Source organism: Eulemur rufifrons, chromosome 20, assembly GCF_041146395.1.
Source record: "Eulemur rufifrons isolate Redbay chromosome 20, OSU_ERuf_1, whole genome shotgun sequence".
Classification (NCBI taxonomy): domain Eukaryota; kingdom Metazoa; phylum Chordata; class Mammalia; order Primates; family Lemuridae; genus Eulemur; species Eulemur rufifrons.
Genome location: NC_091002.1, coordinates 37496188 through 37513466, shown reverse-complemented (window position 1 = coordinate 37513466; position 17279 = coordinate 37496188). Strand labels below are relative to the sequence as shown.

The 17279-nt window shown below is 40.2% G+C and overlaps 1 protein-coding gene across 4 annotated transcripts in view; it reads right to left on the bottom strand.

Moving 5' to 3' along the window:
- MACROD2 (mono-ADP ribosylhydrolase 2) overlaps positions 1-17279 on the bottom strand; it is a 1707340-nt gene that overhangs the window by 128041 nt on the left and 1562020 nt on the right. The window lies entirely within an intron of this gene.

Here is a 17279-nt window from a genome sequence, read left to right as displayed (position 1 = left end):
CTGCCAGACTTCCAACTTTAGTATAAGGCTATAGTAACCAAAACAGCATGGTGCAAGAACAGAGATAGAGACCTTGGAATAGGACGGAGATCCCACCTATAGAACCATCCTCATATTGTCATCTACTCTTAGACAAAGCAGACAAAAATATACAGTGGGGAAAAGAATCTCTATTCAATAAGTGGTGCTGGGAACACTGGATCCCCACCTCTCACAAAAATCAACTCACGATGGATAACAGACTTAAACTGGAGGTGTGAAAACTTAGAATTCTGGAAGAAAATGTGGGGAAGACTCTTTTAGACAGCGGCCTATGTAGACCACCCCCAAAGCAATCACAGAAGCAACAAAAATAAACAAATGGGACCTGATCAAATTAAAAGCTTCTGCACAGCCCAGGAAGCTAGCATTAGAGGGAATAGACAACCTACAGAATGGGAGAAAATATTTGCTGATAACAAGAATCTATATAGAACTTAAGAAAATCAAACATCATCAATAAATGGGCAAAGGCCATGAACAGAAGAAACTTTTTGAAGGAAGACAGGCTAACGGCCAGCAAACTTATAAAAAAAGTGTTCAACATCTCTAATCATTAGGGAAATGCAAATCAAAACTACAGCGAGATGGCCTTCACCAAAAAAGTCCCCAACCAACAAATGCTGGTGTGAGATATTGGAACACTCTTAACTGCTAGAGGGACTGCAAATTAGTACAACCCCTGTGGAAAGTCATTGGGAGACACCTCAAACAGCTAAAAACAAATACCATTTGATCTAGCAATCGCCCTACTAGGCATCTACCTAAAGGAAAAAAAAAAAAGACATTACATAATAAAGACATCTGCACTCAAATGTTTATGGCAGTAGAGTTCACAATTGCAATGATGTGGAAACAAGCCAAGTGCCTATCAATACATGAGTGGATTAATAAAATGTGGTATAGGTATACAATGGAATAATGCTGAATTAGCACCTCTTATGTTATCCTGGCTACAGATTGAGCTCATCCTTCGAAGTGAGATATCACAAGGATGGAAAAACATGCACCACATATACTCACCATCAAATTGGTACTAACTGATCAACACCAAGGTGTTCACATGGTAGTAGTACTCAGTGGGTGCTGGTAAACCCACAACTAATGGAAGTGGAGTACACTGTATGGCAGAAGGACAAGCTTGGTGAGGTAAACACATTACATGTAACCCAAATGTACCCCCATAACATCCTGAAGTAAAAAAAAAAAAAATCTGTGGACTGTTTTTTGTAATCTTATATATAGTGCTCATCATTTCAGGGCTTCAGCCATGCTGGGGTCTGTTGTGACCATCATCAGAAAGTACCTGCTAAGTATGTCATTGCATAGGAAGATATTTGCCAAAGAGAGCTTCATAGGAAATAGAATAAAACACAATCCCAGAATTGTCTATTTCTTTTATGTCTCCCACTTTTTGGATCTAGTGGTCTTATGCCCTCATCAACCATCAAAACTGTCTCTTAGAGAAAAAGAACAGTTCTACTTTTATATACACACACACACATATATCCTCTTACCTGGCTGCAATACAATCCCCAATTTCCTATTACTTCTCTGATGGCACATATTCAAAATGCAAATTTTTATACACAAAGGAAGAATAACTCTTAAAATAACACTTGGTGCCATTGAGGATTTGAGGCTCACCCTTGATTTAGTAGAGCTGCACAGAGTGTGACTGTCCTCTCAGCAAAAGCAACAGAATCTAGAGTCAGCAAATTTTATAGGACAATGACTTCAAACAGGAAACAGAAATGGTGAGTATATGATGGCATAACTGAACTTCAACTTCCAAAGACCCAGAGGTGTTGGAAGAGAAACATCAAGATCATATAGATTAAATTCTTCATTTGACAGAGATTTGTGGGTGAATCAGCACAGATGAGAATCCAGAGTTTTTATTTTCCTGACTCTACCCACTCCTGAATTCTGAGCCCCATCATTAGACAAAATAGATATTAAGACTTCCATACTCACATCTTCCTATCTCTGTTTACTTTCCATTAGTAGTCTCCACTATTTTCTTCTGAAGCTCACTCCACAAGGTTCCAAAAATTAAGCTATTTACTAACATTTGTCTACATGAGGGATACTGGAACAGAGGGTGTTTTCCAACAATGGCTGCACTAATCCATATCCCATCCCACGTTTTGGTTTTTTTTTTTTTTTTTTACAGTGTGACACTGACATTTTCCACCAAGAGGTAAGGTCTTTCTTCTCTCCCCTTAAACCTAGGAGGGCTTATAAACTTCCACAACCAATAGAATGTGGTCAAAATGACACTGAATGACTTGTGAGGCTAAGTCGCCAAAGGTAATGTAGATTCCAACCGGGTTTTCCTCTTGAGATAAGCACTTTGGGAGCTCTGAGTCTGACTGCTCTGAAACCCCTCATGCCGGTAGATCACATGGAGAGAGTATATCAAGCAAGAAAGATAACCAAGGAGCCCCAGTTGTTCAAGCTCTCAGTAGTTTGAGTCTTCCCAGCCAAGGGCTAAGACAAATGAATTAAAAAGAAAAATCCTTCTAAATGATTCTACCTCCCAATTTCTGAGTGAAGGAAATCATAGTATTTTCTACAAAAATATATTTCTTTGACATGTCTTGAGAGGGCTGCTGCAAGTCCAGCAGTCAGAAGTAAAGGCTGCAAAGCTGTCTTTTGCGGGGAGAAATTTGCATCTGTAGAAAATCTCCATTAATGAAGCCAGGTCTTTCCTGATCTAGGAAATATTAACTAAGAGTGTGACACCTTTACAGGTCTGAAAAGAAACATTCATCCTCTGTTCTCCCTGAGGACTGCTACCCAAGCCTATTCCTTTCTTCTTCCCTTCATAACCTGTCTTGCCACTAAAACCTGTTTCGCGTCATGATCTAAGCCCCTATTCTTTACAAATTTCTGTACCTCTTTGGGATGTTGAGTCCTCATTCTGCGGGCTCCTGTAGATATGCATTAAATAAATTTGTATGCCCCTTTTTCCTATGAATCTGTCTGCCACCTGTCAGTGATTTTTCTGTGAAACTTTAAGGGCCTTGGTCCCACATGAGCCCCCCCAGCTGATGCTGCATAGAGCAGAGAGAAGCTATCTCTGCCGAGCCCACCCCAGCTTGCAGGTGTATGTGCAAAATAAATGTTATTTTAAGCTAACTAGGTTTAGGGTATTTTGTTATGTATCCACAGCAGCTGGAACAGACGTTGTTTGCTCTTGCTAGCTAAGATTGTTACAGCAGAGAAAGAGTTTACTATCTCAGGCACCGTGTGTGGAGATGGGAGGAAGTTCTTAGGTTTCACAAGGGTGATGTTATCGCTGGGCACCATAAAGAAAGCTAGGGATCTTTATGACCATCAGCTATATGACTCCTGAGTAGTGAGCAATTATAGGAAAACCAAGCTAGGGGACAATGGGTGGTTATATACATATTTTTAACTATACCTTTGCAGAGTTCAGGCCCCTACCACAGTTCCCACCTTGTGGCCCTTTATTAATTTTATAAAGGGCCGTTGCCAGATCACTAACGTGTGAGTGGAAAGTATTCAGGAGTCTGACTGTCAGGGTGATTTGGTTGCATTTTAATTAATAAAGCTAAGAAAGAGAAATTTCAAGAAGGCAAGAGTATAAGATGCCGTGGCTTAACATACAAACATAAACCCCATGCAAGGTCAAGGAAAATGCAGCAGGAAGGGGAAAAATACGAGAGATGAAGAAAACTAAACTACCACCACAAAGGTACATTCAATGAGTAAGCACTAGTGCGGAGTAAAAAAATAAAAGATAGAGCAAGACTCCAGAGAGGGAAAAGAGTAAAGAAAGAAAGTGGCTGAAGCAAGACTGTGTGACTGGGAGGCCAGGCCACAGAAAGTGAGGTTGATTCCAGCTAGAAGAGACTAGCCGGGGTCCTAGTAGGAAGCAGGGACACATTCAAAAGGGCGTGGGGTTTAATGAGGGAATATTCTAAAAGATGTGGGTGGAATGAAGGTAACCAATAAAGGACAATAAAGATGCCCAGGGCCAGCAATGGAGAGGAGCCGTTGCCACCCTTGGGCCTGAGAAGAGGGAGGGAGTGGTTAACTAAAACCCACGATAGCTGGAGATGGAGAGGGCCACCTGCCAGGGCTGGGTCCTGGGATGGAGGAAAACAGTCCCTTCTGTGAGGCAGTGAGGGCCGAGGAGAATAAATGCTCCTATGCTTTTTCCCCCAAGCTCCCGGGAACACCTTCCAGTGGTCTAGTTCATGCTTTCCCAAGGGGGGGGGGAGAACATTTGTTCTTAGCAGGGCAAAATAAAAAAAAAAAACTTAGCTGTTATGATGGTCTGTGTCCTCCAAAAGGCCATGATGCATAAACAGATATACAATATATTTATGATAGTAAAATTTCACGGTCAGGCAGAGACAATAAGAAAACAAATGTCTAAAAAGCCTTCTTTTAGGGAGAATAATGAAAAACAATTTGAGAAACATTGGTTAACCAACCCAAAACAAGAGAGTGAGGGAGTCCAGTCAATACAGCCCTTCACTCAGAGCAGAGTCTTAGGGCACCAAGCCGGCTAGAGAGGGAGCTGGAGAGACAGAGGCAACTGAGCACACAGGCCTTATTAAAATTCTTCCTGTCCTCTCCCCTTTAGATCCCTGTATGTTCGCACGGGAGCAGATGGCAGCTATGACGGCTAATGCTGGGAAATCGTCCACCCAGCAGAAAGACCGATGAGGAGAATCAACATAACGACTGTCCACACTCACAGGGAACTTGCCGTCAGAGTTGACATGACCTTTGTCTCACAAGTGTTTTAATAGTTACAAACGAAAAGTAGGTAATTCAAGGGCATACCTACATATGTATATTAACCCTGCACTCATTTGTTACTTTGGCATTATGCCACGAACAAGCAAAATTTGGCATTTAGAAAAAGTGTTAATTTAGCCCCATTCTCACACAGATTTTGCTGGTCTCCCTTATCCTCGTATGTTACCATGCTGGGCAGACCTCTGCAAGGCTTAACCAAAGTTGGGCAATTTGCTCTCTTGGCCACTGTTATAATGGAAGGTCTCTAGGAAGATCACTCTGGCCATTGGAAGATGTCATCAAGGCTTCATCTTCTGAGCTGGTTTTCCACATTTAACCATCAGGATAATCTTATTTTATTTTAGACAATATTTCTCAAATTGTGATCCACACACCTAAAATCCTGATCTAGTTCCTAAATACTATTCTCCATTAAAAGCAACCAAATTCCTTGATGAAACAGTGGATGCCAGGGCTAGGGCATTATTATAAGCCACTAAGTAGAATAGGACATCACAGGTCCATAATGATATAAGTACACAAATGAATAAATTGTAAATGTTCCATTCCTCATGGAACCTTCATAGTGTCAATGTAACTTCCCACAGATAGTTATTATTACAGGGAAAGAAGTAGCTGTACACTTGAGGACCATCTCTGACACCATCTTAACTGAGCAATTAACGTGAGTGAACATTATCAGTAATGGGACCAAGTGGGTGCCTTGTAGAATACCACGAGAAGAACACAGTATCACTGCTGTGATGTTAATGCCTAACAAACCCAAACTGGAAACCTTCCACAAGATAACTGACCTGCAACCTTCTAAGCCTAAGGGAACTGTTCCAAACTGGTGGAGACTACAGAAACATGACAACAAAATGGAAAATCTGAGTTTGAACTGGATCGTTTTGTTATAAAGGATATCATTGGGAAAACTGGTGAAACTTAAATGACATCTGAAAATTAAACAGTAGTAATGTAGCAATGTTCACATTCTAATTGTGATCTTTTTATAGTGCTTATGTAGGAGAAATGTCCATGTTTGCAGAAAAAGCTCAGTGAAATATTTGGGGGTTGGGGACATCAGATTGGCAATTTACTCTCAAGTGCTTCAGGGTTGGTTCTCATTATTGTGCTTGCAAATTTGCTACGAGTTTGAGATTGTTTAAAATAATAAAGACAAAAGAAATGGTGCTCCAAAGATGTGTTGCATCTACTTAATATGCAGCTTTCTGATTTGGTGGAGGGCTGGACTAGGTGCAGGCATCTGCATTTTGAGCATTCACCTTAAGGGGCTGCTTTGGACAGAGGGAATGAGATTCCCCTAAGAGTAGCAGTTTGCAATTGTTCTTCAAGCACTCAGCAAAAGTGCCCCATTTTTGCTCCACAATGTAGAGCCAGTTTCCCCATCCCTCCCCCACTTTCCTCCCAAACCATGTATCTACTTTCTTTCTGCCAGCAGCAAATATTGTCAGAAGCCAGCAAGGAATTCTCAGGATGGAGAACTGAGAAATAATTCACATGCATTTGCTAGCATTCTTGTCCAAGGAGAATACAGTACTCTGGTTTTCTGTGTATCATTCCTCAGGCAGGGCGATCCCTGGAGGTGAAATCATTCCCTATGACTGCCACTCACGGCTCCAGAGTGACTAGAGTTTGGAGAGAACAGGCTTACTTGAGCTAGGCATGAGGACAGTGTGGCATGAGTCCAGAAAATGCTAGTGTAGGTGGACAGTTTTAAGGCTCTCTCTGGTATAGTAGGAAAGCACAACTTTGTTACAATAGAAAACTGAAATTTTGAAATATGACTGTAAAATCCTAATGTGAAAATCCAATATTGTTCAAGTAGCAATAATTTTCCTTAAAGACTAAACAAAACCTTTCTCTGTTAAAAAAATTAGCATCTAATACTATAAGCCTTCAAATATCTGATTGACCAGGTGCCAGCATTAGGAAAAAATCACACTAATGCTTTAGCCCTTTAAACCAGAAGACGTGAGTGTTCAACAAAACAAATGCAAATGCAGCTGGTTTATTCTTCATCCTCAGCTTAGAAAATCAAAATACATAACTGGTTAAACACCTATAGTCTAAATTATAAACATCTAGAAGATTTACAGAAAGATATCTTTAAAAATTACTATAAAAATATCCACCGTATATGGCCTGATAAAAAAAACCAAAGGAAAAGATCAGTTTAATAGCTAACTTAGTATCACTTTTCATGAGTCCTCTAGACAATTTTCAAGGAGTACTAAAAGAAAGTTTCCTCATCTGTGAAATGAGAAGGTGGCCCTAGATGCTCTCAGAGGCCCACTTGGCTATCAAAAGCCGTGATTCAGAGCTTATGAATTAAGGGTGGAAGTATTTACTGGGCATGAAGGAAAGAGCTCATAAAGAATCAATTTTCATGAATATGATGTTTATGTAGAATTACAGCCTTTGATACCTAAAAGAGACCTGAGAGACCCTAGAAAAAGGATACAATTATACACCTAAGGGATAAAAACAGAATTCAAATGTCCTAACTCCTAGTTTAGTGATCTTTTCATTATATTGCAACTGTATTTTCCCTTTTCTCTCTACCCCTACACCTCCATCCCTCTCTTCTTTCTGTCTTTACTTCCTTCCTTTCTTTCCTCCCTGGGCTTAGCAATCATAAATGACAGCAATTCCACAATCATCTCTTAATTGAGAAGTTGCTGACTGAAGATCAACAGGAGAACAACAGTAAAAAACACCATTTTGTGGGCAGAAATATATTGGAATCCATAGTATTTAAATCATCTAAAATAATCTTCACACTCAGTTATTTTCCTTGTTAATTTTTTGTGTGTTCACTCTTTTTGTTATTTATAAGAATTTTCTTTGTGCCTGATAACTCTGCTTATGCTTAGTTGGAAATCTGGCCTCAGTGGGGGCTACTCTGGCTTTCCTGGGGTGAGGTCAGCAGGGGCCACCCAGACAGACACGACGGGAGGTATGAATGGTGAAGAATTCTTTTTCCCTACAATGTTTGAGTAAGTATAACCAGAGCACACCTTCTATTCTAGATTCAGCGGTTATGGAAAGGATGAAGACATTCATCCTGCCTCCTCTCTTCTCTTCTCTCACATGCCACACCCAATGAGTCTTTGAATTCTGTTGGCTTTTCCTTCAAAATATGTCCAGAAGCAGACCAATTTGTCTCTCTTTCCTGTCACCGCTACTTGGGTCAAGCCACCAGTGTCTCTTGCTCCAAGAAGCTGTTTCCTGTTTCTCCTTTTAGCCCCTCACAGTCTATTCTTAACACAATAACCAGAAGATTCCTTTTAAAATGTAAGTTTGAGCATGTCCTTTTCTCTTCTTAAAATGACCCATTTCTATTTCATTAAGAAAAAAAGCCAAAGTTCTTCTAGTGGCCCACAATGCCCTGGGAAATTATTAGAGACGCAAATTCTCAGGCCCACCAACCTGGACATGGAGACTTTGCGGGTGGGGCCCTGAAATCTGGGTTTGATACTGTATGGAATCGGCCTCCAGGGACCTCTCTACATACTCGCCCCTTCGCTCACTTTTCTGCTGTCCCATGGACCTACTTTCTTAGACTGGTCAGACCCCTCTCTCATTAGGGCTTAAGCACTCACTGCTTCCTCCACTGTTCCCTCTCTTTTCTCAGTATGCTGCTAAGCTTACTCTTTTTTGGTCTTCAGGTGTCTTCTCAAATATGACCTTGGTAATCAGTGAGATCTAACCCATCTGTCTCTAATCCCTCTGACACACTCACATTCATACCTAGATGGGCATTCTCTATCTCTTTCCCCTGATTCATTTTTCTGCATGACATATGGTTTGGGGTCTCTCATGAAGTTGCTGTCACAATGTCAACCAGGTCTGTAGTCATGAGAAGACTTGCCTGGGACAAAGAATCTGATTCCAGAATGTTTCACTCAAATGACCTGTGAATTGGTGCCAGCTGTCAGCAGGAGACCTCAGTTCCCAGCCACTAGACCTCTCCACTGGGTGCTAGACTGTGTTCAGACAGGGGAGCTGCCTTGCCCCAGGGCAAGTGATCCAAAAGAGAGCAAGATGGAAAAAAAAGCCAGCCTTTTATGACCTAAACTGTCATACATCTGTGTGGGATACTCTGACCCAGAACCATCAAGAAGATAAGCCTCTCTGAAACTCCTGGCCCAGAGATACTCTCAGATAAATGCTTATTGTTGGTTTAAGCAGATAAATTTTAGGGTAAATTTTCAGGCAGTTATAGATAAACAATACAGAATTTTCCTGTTTGACTTACTATATTTTTTTTTTATGTGCCCACTCCTACTCCCCCACATACCCTAGAATTTAAGCCGTAAGAAAAGTAGGGTATGTGTGTTTTCAGTGTCTAGAACAGTACTTACATTGTCAATTGTAGGCATTCAACAAAAGTAAGTGGAATGAAACTGAGTGATGGGCAGCTATGCTGATTGTTTTGGAGGAAGGATGCTGTGGGGTGTCTCCATAGTACTGTCACTTGGCACAACTCCAGAGGTCCCCATCTACACTATATTCCATGTGATTGAAGATGCCTCTGAGCACAGTTACTTGTGAAATTCATTCTGACCTTGTGGATCCCGTGAAGAGCTTTGGGAGACCTCCCACAGGGTTCCATGGATCACATTTTGAGAAACACTAATCCAGGGAAACAAGACCACAGGCAGTAAGAATAACACCCAGCCTCAGAAGAGAGATCCTTATTCTCAGTATCTTATAAAAATTAGCAGAGAGTCAACAGATCTCAAGGAATCATGGAGGGTGTACAATGCATGTTTCAGTGGCAAGGTCTGAACTGAAGGCCTGCAATAGAGACCACCTCCTCCCATATGCCTCTGATCTAACTTGGTGCCTTCCATGAAGTTTTACAGGAAGTTAGCAGAGTTTAGGAATGATTGAGATGTGTGGTTGTATAAATACTGGGGATAGACTACAGACACTCTTCAACTTACAATGGGGTTAACTTCCTGAAAAACCCATCGTAAATTGAAAATATTGTAAGTTAAAAATCCATTTAATACACGTAACTGGCATAGATGGGCATTTTATAGACACGATGAAGTGTGAAAACACAAAACACGCTATCCAAAAAACGCTGGCAACACAGTCCACTGTGGAGTACAGTACCAGTTGATACCTTCGCCATCGTGTGCCTGACTGGCACCTGCAGCTCACTGCCACTGCCCAGAATCACAGAAGAGTATCACATTGATAGCCCAGGAAAAGAGCAAAATTCAAAGTACGATTTCTACTGAGTGCCTATTGCTTTTGCACGACAGTAAAGTCAAAAAATCATAAGTTGACTCATCTAATCGTCATTAAGTCAGGGACCTTCTGCAGTTTCTTGGAAAGCGTGACTTGAAGATAAGAAAAGAGAAGACAGACTAGGTGAAAGTCCATTTGGGATGGGAACTAGTGCAGTCAGGGTAGGGAGGAGGCACAAAGGGTGCTGAGAGAACCTAAAGGGGAGAAAGAAGAGAAAGAAAACCTAGCAAGATGTGAGATTTAGTGCATTATTAAATCTTTATTTGCAAAATTATTTTGTTCATATTAAAAGCAATTTCAAGCACTAATAAAAAAGGTGGGGGGGGGGGTTTGGTGGAGGGGAGCTCCTCATGTTTCAAATTCAGTACTCTTTCATTTACTAGCTCTCTGTCCAGCGAATGTGCCAGGTCATTTCCACAAACCATGTTGTTTAAATCTCCCTCAAGGTATGTTTTTCCTTCCATTTAATGTATGAAAAAACTGAGTCTTAGGTTAGACAAACTGTGCAAGTAGGAAGCAGAGCTGGGACAATTGAGAGTTCTATCCATACTAATACCAGACTCTTTCTCTATGGGTGATAATGTAGGTAGACTCTCCTACCCTACCTGGGTCACCTCCAAAAGTAAAAGGGACTATTTTCAATAAATGCTAATGACAACAGGCATAAACCAGAATTGTTCCTGGTCAAACAGGACCTGTAGTTACTCTGCCCAGGTAGGTTCGGCTCTTCTCACTATGGGAAATGCCTCAATACTCACATTCTCTATGTCCCACTGAAATTCCTAGAGCTGACTCTGAGATTAGGGCTCTGGTTATAACCATGGCTTTATTTAATGGGCAAATGTGGAAAGCACTAGTCCAAATGAAACACACTGCTGGGTCCTTCTACCAGTTTTTGGCAGGGGGATAGCTCAGAAGGGCCCAGAATCAAGCAGAATATCAAGAGCATAATTAAGGAAAGATGGTGGCATAGGCATTTCTTATATTCTGATTTTTCACCATGGAAATTTACATTTTGCTTAAACTCTTGGTATTTTAAAGTCTAGAGGATAAAACAAAGCTTTTCTTCATGAGAAAACTGCTTTTCCTCATTCTTGCCATTTTGTTTAAACCTGGTCAATCACTAAGCTTATTTGAGTGATGGCAAAGTCAAAATTATGACTGCCTGATTTTACCCTTCACTGCACTTGTCAAAAAAATTAAATTAAAGATCACGCGTATGAATATAATGCATGAACTGCTGCATGGCATTCTGAAAGATAGAATGTCCCTTCTGTCCAGCCACTCACAAAACAGCATGTCACACGATACTTTAATATGCAGAGAAAATAATAGGGCAGAGAGAAAAATCTGCTTCTCGGGAAATATGAGGTACTTTCCACAAATGGTTCCCGCATTCAGAAAAAATTTATTTTAGTAAAAATAATAATAATAACTTTAATACTATCATTAGATCCTTCAGACTGATATAGTGATTTCCAGTTTCCAAAATGTTTCCACATACAATTTCATCTGACAAAAGAGATCATTAATATTTTAAAGTGCAATATAGGGCTGCTTGATTTAGAATTGCAAGGTCTCAGTTTCCTGAAGAATGAGCATTCCATATCTGCTTATTGAATATTCTATGTAAACGCAATTGCACAACAAGAGTCAAAGTGCTTGTGCTTTTTGTAAAAATATGATGGAAAAATGCCATTCATTACCAAAAGCCACTGAAGGCTTTGGAGATGTATGTGTGGAGAAAATTATTGTTCTAAACATGCTACTGAACTTAGCAGCATAGTCTGTTTAGTTTTTTAATGAAAATATATTTTTGTTTTAAAAATATAAAATAATTCATGTGTGTGTGTATATATATATTAAATTACACATAAATTTAGAAAGAAGAATGTTAAACTCTCCAAAACCTGACTGTGTCCCTTCTTTACTCCTCTAATTCCTGAGGTCAATTTGATATCTATATATGTTCATACTATGTATGCACATACATGTATATTTGTAGGTAGGTGCTATCCATCTGTATGTATGTATGTATTTATGTATCTGATTCTTGAATACATAGCTAAGCTGGTGCTTTTGTATGGAAAATCCTTAGAAACCAGAAATGGTGGAAGAGCCTGAATCAAGAGTTGTAAAAGCAAGCCCTGAAATCAGTGTTTGCTATCAAGCATCTTCCAATCTCAGATGGTCTACATTCCAGAAGACTGGTTCTCAGATTTGAGCATGCATCTTTAGATGAAGGGCTTTTAACAACATAGATTACTGGGTCCCACTTTAACTTTCCAATTCAGGTCTGGGATGGGGCCATAAAATTGTAGTTCTAAGAAGTTCCCAGGTGATGCTGATGGATGCAGATTCAAGAAACCTCTTGGAGAACCACTAGCTAGAACTTGATTTGAATAAGCCACACATAGGAGGCACAGACAGGCCAGTGCTTGGGTTATGAATATAGTGAGAAATTTGCCTATGTCATTTTTAGCATTAGCTGCAGAGGAAAAAAAAGGAAGAAAAAAATCTCTGTTGAGATTTCCTAATCTTATACATGTGCTAACATGGGCTTAAGGACCATCAGCAAACAAAGTAAAACTAAAACCAAACTCTAAGCTAACTATGTACTTTAAAGTATTCCTAAGGTGGTATCTTTAGATATCTCAGAAAACCAAATGTAAATAAATGAGCTCCAAAACAAACTTCAAAAAGTACCCATAAATAATACACAAGGAAATAACCATAAACATGAGTTTGAAGAGTCAATAAACTGCAGAATCAGACTTGCACCAACTAGAGATGTTGAAATTTCAGATGCAGATTATTAAAGATAGTTCAAGTGTTAGTTAAATAAAAGGATGGCCAGGTATATTTGAAAAGGAAACCTATAATGATTGACATTAGAAATTCAGTGGCATTAAACTCAGATTAAATAGAGATGAATAGAAAGAAGATAGACTAATGGCCAACAAACATATGAAAAAAATGCCCAACATCTCTAATCATCAGGGAAATGCAAATCAAAACCACCATGAGATTTCACTTAACTCCAGTGAGAATGGCCTTCATCAAAAAGTCCCAAAACAATAAATGTTGGTGTGGATGCAGAGAGATAGGAACACTCAGACTGCAAACTAGCACAACCTCTGTGGAAAGCAACAAGGAGATACCTCAAAGAGCTACAAGTAGAACTACCATTTGATCCAGCAGTCCCATTACGGGGCATCTACCCAAAGAAAATCAGCAAATCTAATGACAGACTTGAAACAATTAACCAGAAGGCATCAGAGGGAGAAGAGACCCAGAATAAAAAAATGCAAAATGGGTTAAAAATAATGAATGACAGTAAAAGAAAAAACAGAAAGTACTAGACAAGTAATTTTTGGTGAGGCAACATGTGAGAATTTTTCAGAACTAATCAAAGATGCCGATTCCCAGATCTAAGAAGCGCAGCAAATCCTAAGAAGGAAAATAAAAAGAGATTCATGCTTAGGCACATCACAGTGAAACTGTAGAATACAAAAGATAAAGAGTAGATTGTCAGAGCAGAGAGAAAGAAAAGACAGATAAGCTAAAAAGCAACAGTTAGACTGAGAGATAACTCTCAACTGCAGAATTGATAAGACTGTGGGAAAATATCTTCAAAATTTTGCAAGAAAATAGCCATCAACCCTGAATTTTTACCTGCCAAAATTGCCTTTAAAGGAAAAAAGCAAAAATAACATTTTCAGACAAATAAACCCTGAGAGATTTTCACTAAAGGAACTTCAAGAGGATTTACTTATGAAGGAGGGAGGAGGAAGTATGAGAAAAGCATACTTTATTCAATGTGCTAAGGTTTTCCATAATGATATTCAATTTTTTTTGGTAAGAATAAAACTGGTCTAAATTATTGAGAGTTGGAATTAATGCAACTGGTATTAACCAGGCTTCTTTCAAACAATTCTGTTCATGCCTTGCTGGTTTACAGATAGTGTTATAATTTATATCAGACACCAGAGAATCAATTACTAGTCTGAAATTAATAGTAATTTCATTATTGGAGTGGTGTTACAAAGTATACTGCAGTTCATGAAATTTCAATCAAAATAATAAAAACGAAACTCCATATCCAAAAGTCCACAGCATAAAACATGCAAATAAATACATTTAAAAATTGATTTTCAATTTTGATGTTTAATACTTCAGCGAAATATTTACTAAAGTAATAATGCTTCACTCAAGGATATAACATTGGCAACATTTCGTTCTTCAAAAACTAGTTCTAATTTCCAGAAAAGAGAAAGGGATAAAGGGTTACAGAAGCTGTGTTGTTTTTAGGAAAAAAAAAAAAAAAGAGAGAGAGAGAGATTGTGACATTAACTTGCCCAAGCCCATGCAGTTTGTACTTTCAAAAAATTCTGTAGAATGAGAAAATTTGACCATATGTTCTTGAAATTCTTCTGGATCTGAATATAGTTATTATGGTTATAGATGCTGGAAAATCTAGGTGAGTTTATTTTCTACGACCTGAGAATGAGTGTTACAAGGTAAGCAGAGGGATGCAGTAGGACCTGTGATCCTGGGGACGGGGGCAGGGAACCCTGAGGGAGGAGAGAAGTGAGACAGAGCCCAGAGATGGGGCGTGAAGCTGAGTGATCTATAAATAGAAATACCAGAAACTTCTCTTCCAAAAAAAAAAAAAAAAAAAAAAACATAGGAGAGAGATGACCAAGCTAGAAAAGAATGGGTAACTCTACACTTGGAGGAAGATTTAGAGAGAAGGCTTATGATTCATCTTACGATGCACCCCTTCCCCAGAGATACAATATTCCATTTGCACATCCAGTAGGAAAGAATGATTGTAACTCCCCGTATCATGACAGTAAATGGAACATACGCAACAGTGTGTGTTCAGATAGGAATTCAGGTACATAGGTTATTTTGTCAAAATAGAAACACTGATAAATAGTAAATGCCGTATCACGGAAACATCCACCACTGCCTGCCAGCGTGTACTTCCTTTCTCACTCTGTCCCCAGAAATTTGGACTTTTTTTTAATCTGTCTTTGAGGCTGTCTTAAGAACAGTTCGCATGTTCCTGGAGGGTGACTAACATTTATATTTCAACATGGTGCCATAGACAGAATGTCCCCGGTAACAAATCCATAGTTACCATATTTTCATCTTTATGACTCAGAGCAGATTGTCAGACCACATATTTGAAGGAGGTGAAGCCGTATTATGAAATCATGATAGGATTAGGAAATAATGTTCCAAAACAAATCAACTTATTTAGGAAGTAAAAGAAGCTTTCACACGCTGGAAAGAGTAACTTGGAAGAATTCCCTTCTTAATTACAGGTGACAGAACTGCTCCAGTTTACTACCTATTACACGAGGCTCAGAGACAGTAATAGACTTGAGCTCCGGAAAACAACCTTTGAAGGAGGTCATGCATTTGATGGAACCATTCGGTGAGGGAAAAGGCAATTGTTGCTTTGCCCCTAACTCATTTCCCAAGAACAGCTTTAACAGGTTGTCCATGAAATGACTGAAATACAGTAAGAGATGGAAGTCCTGGCTACTCTCCCAAACAGATACAAAGCTTCCCTTCTAGGGGCAGTTACTGCTTCTGGTCTCCTCCCTGGTTCTAAGTGTCCTTCTCTGAATGATAGTAAACCTTGAAGCACCTTTCAATGAACGAGGACAGTGCACACCCGATCATGGTCCTGATTATGGTAGTGATGATAGTAACAGCCATCGCCAACAGGATGCCAGACCTGCGCTGGGCACTTTCCTCGCTCTTTACTATCAGTCGGAAATGTTCATCCCTTGACTCCTTGTCCAGAAAAGGGGTAACATCGATGGCTGTGCCCTTCTACCCTTCTCCTAGGCTCACCGTAAGTGAGAGGTGGAAACAGTCCCATCTCAAGTCTCAGATCCACCTGCCCACAGAGAAGGCATGTCCTAATCTGCTCTTAATATAATAAGCTCACCAGGGCCGCCTCTGTCCAGGCGGCTGAGGACATCTGCACTTGCTCATGAGGGGACAGAGGTTAAATCTTTCACATTCACAAGTGAAATCTAGCGTTAGGAAGCTGATCTGGGGGCAGAGCAACCAGATGCTTTGGTCTAAACCACAGTAGTCATAATGCTCATGTTGTGATTTCCACCTTTCTTACGGCTTTGTCTTCTGAATTGTTCTGAGATCCCAGGAAGGCAAGGACAGTGTCATTACTTATCACCTAGAACCCCAACACTCACACGGATGCTGTGCAGTCGTGGAGGTGTGCTGCTCCAGGTCTCTTTTCAAGAGAGAACCTGCTGCTAGGAGAGACGTTAGCTGACAGCAGCCAGTGGCCATAGTTTTGGCATCCTCTGTGGCGTTGTGTTCACGCCAAGGCCACTTTCTCCCCAAGCTGCTTGCAGCCAGTGCCTGAGCATGGAGGATGAGGGACACTGAGGCCAGCCATTCCCGCCCCACGCAGGACTCCTCCAGTGGGCAGTCCTTGTGCCGACCCCCTCCAGACCTGCTCAGACTGCACTGCAGACTGCGGCACTTCCTAGCCAAGCCTCCTTCCTTCCTTCTCTCCTTTCACCTGCTCCTGCTCCCCATTCTGTGCCTCTGCCCTATATGCATCACAGGCTTGCCCCTGTAAATTTCCTGCACTTCTACTTCCATCTTGGCATCTTCTTCCTTCAAGACCCAAACTGACACCATCAGTGTTTTTATACTCTTCATTTCACAATGGAGGAAGCGAGGCTCCAGGCAAGAGAGTAGAAAGCATAAATACGTTCCCTTTTAGAGGTTTACACATACCCTTAGGTTTGAGGTTCACTTGAAAAAAATACCTCATCTACATTTTAAATGAAAATTTGAATGTACTAGCTAGTGTTGTAAAGAGAGACAGTGTCATTTGTTCATATAACAGAGCCCAATTGGACCTGCCCATTCAATGCAAAAATGCAAGAACACAGTGCAGTCTTGAAAATGTAAGAGAATGCTAAAGACAGAAGCCATTTTCAGCATCTACTGCTGAGGTCTGAATCTGGAAAGACTCAAAATGTGTTCATTAGAAAAACAAATTATCCCAAAAAGCCAATAGGTACAGCGCTGGCCAGGTCATCATACACAGATCTCGACCTTCACCTTTTACACGGTTTAAGAACACATAACTTGTAAGCACAACTGACAATTTT